This window comes from Petaurus breviceps, unplaced genomic scaffold (genome assembly GCF_028583685.1).
Source record: "Petaurus breviceps papuanus isolate PSGF00001 unplaced genomic scaffold, PetGlider_PUasm1.0 37, whole genome shotgun sequence".
Lineage (NCBI taxonomy): Eukaryota > Metazoa > Chordata > Mammalia > Diprotodontia > Petauridae > Petaurus > Petaurus breviceps.
In genome coordinates this window covers 87330362-87332529 of record NW_027186296.1, presented here as the reverse complement: position 1 = coordinate 87332529, position 2168 = coordinate 87330362, and the positions used below count along the sequence as shown (strand labels likewise).

The 2168-nt window shown below is 40.9% G+C and overlaps 1 long non-coding RNA gene across 1 annotated transcript in view; it reads right to left on the bottom strand.

Annotated features, from left to right (window-relative positions):
• The window catches only part of LOC138168648 (uncharacterized), a 33122-nt gene extending 31289 nt beyond the window's left edge, over nucleotides 1-1833 (bottom strand). Inside the window, exons 1-2 of the long non-coding RNA XR_011170171.1 lie at nucleotides 1545-1833; nucleotides 428-512 (exon numbers count right to left, since the gene is read on the bottom strand). This is a non-coding gene — a long non-coding RNA (uncharacterized lncRNA). The remainder of the gene's footprint in view (nucleotides 1-427; nucleotides 513-1544) is intronic.
• Nucleotides 1834-2168: the final 335 nt, after the last annotated feature.

Genomic DNA, 2168 nt, shown 5'->3' with positions numbered 1-2168 from the left:
CCTTCCTTCCTTCCTTCCTTCCTTCCTTCCTTCCTTCCTTCCTTCCTTCCTTCCTTCCTTCTTTCCTTCCTTCCTCCCTCATCTTCCTCCTTAATATATTATTATCACATGACTGATAGTATTTATATAGTTTCAAGGGTTGCAAGACACTTTTCACATGTTATTTGATCCTTACAACATTCTGAGGTAGTCATTACCCCTATTTTAAAGGAAACTGAGACAGGTTAAGTGACTTGTCCAGGGTCACACAACTTTATCAATGCAGCCTCTGAGACTGAGATGCAGCAGGGATCACTTCTCTACCCCTTGTGGTAATTTTGGCCTGACAATTAACACCAAGAAAACAGAGGTTCTCCACCAGTCATCCATGGAGCCATTGGTTATGGCAAATGGAGAAATACTAAATGCTGTGGATAAGTTTACCTACCTTCATGTGTACTTCTCAGGGATGTACACATAGATGATGAGGTTGATGCATACATTGCCAGAACTATCTCAGTGTTTTGGAGGCTCTGAAAGAAATGGTGGTAGAGAAGGGTTATTAAACCATCCACCAAACCGAAGATCCACAGAGCCGTTGTACTGACCTCATTATTGTATCTTTGTGAAACCTGGACAGTCTGCCAGGAAACTGAATTATTTCCATTTGAATTGTCTTAGAAAGATTCTGAAGAGCACATGACAAAATAAAGTACCAGATACTGAGGCCGTTTCTTGAGTTAAACTACCAAGCATTCAAACTCTGCTACAGAGAGTGCAACTCTGATGGGCTGGCCATGTTGTTTGAATGCCAAACTTATGTTTGCCTAAAAGGCTGTTTTATAGAGAACTCACACAAATCAAGTGCTCACATGGAGGTCAGAAGAAGTGATGCAAAGACACGCTTAATATCTCTCTGAAGAATTTTGGAATCAGTTGGATGATATGGGAGACACTGGCACAGGACCACCCAGCATGGTGTGTCCACATCAAAGAAGATGCTGTGCTCTATGAGTGAAACAGAATTGCAGTAGCTCAAAAGAAATGTGAGATGCACAAATTTAGAGACATCTCCACCCCAAATGTTCATATGGACTATTGTGCCCAACCTGTGGTAGTCTCCCAAGCTCATATTGATCTGACCAGCCACAGTCAGACACACTATACCTTGACCCCAACTTGATGATGTCATTTTGGTCCTCTGAGAATGAAGGACAACAACCAACCAATTAATTTGAGGCAGGATTTGACCTTAGGTCTTTCTGACTCCAAACCACCTCATGGGCTGCACAATCCTGTCTGTTAGATTTACTGGAAAAAGAAGGTGATTTTCAAGTTTAGGGGACAGGGACAGACCTAAAAAATGAAGGAATAGAAATAAATCCCCCTGGCTTGGATAACTCAATATCAGTTCACAGTTAATTGCCCCTGAATTCTTTCCTTTATTTACTAGTAAGAAAGAAGGTTACATATTGTTTCAAAGCAGGCATGTACCTATGAGCCAAGGTTCATCACAAGCCTCCCTTACTAATTACCACTTCCTAATAACATTGTAACAGGCTTACCTTCCACCTTTAACATGACAGACCCAGGATTTCACAATGAAACTCAGTTTTCTCAGGTTCTGGGAAGAGCATGGGGTAAACTGCCCCATGTGGTAGTTGATTAATTGGGTCTGTTTTTTATTCCAATCACTATCAATCAGTATTATATGAATCCATAGGGGCAGTGAATATAAGTTCTGATATTTGGCTTCAGAGCTGTGAACTGCAGATTGTAAGTTCACTTGCTTAATCATAGGAATCTAACTGGAGGACCTCGCCCTTGTTTTTCCTTGTTATGGTGACCAATGCCAGAGTGGCAGAGGTGACCTAATGACAGGGAAAGTACCCTAGTTGTTTTGGGGTTTTTTTGCCCTTCTGTCCCTCATCATCCCTCTATTGCCCATTATGGGGAGATGTCCATGAGTATTTGACCAATAAATGACCATATTTGCCAGCCTGTGGCCTGCCTTTCTATCAGCTTATCAGTCCACATAGATGTTTTAATTTATTTATTTTAATAATTAATTTATTTTTAGTTTTCAACATTCACTTATGTAATTTGAGTTTGAAATTTTCTCCCCTTTCTCTCCTCTCCCCTCCCCAAGATGGCATGCAGTCTGATATAGTCTCTACTTAGATACTCCT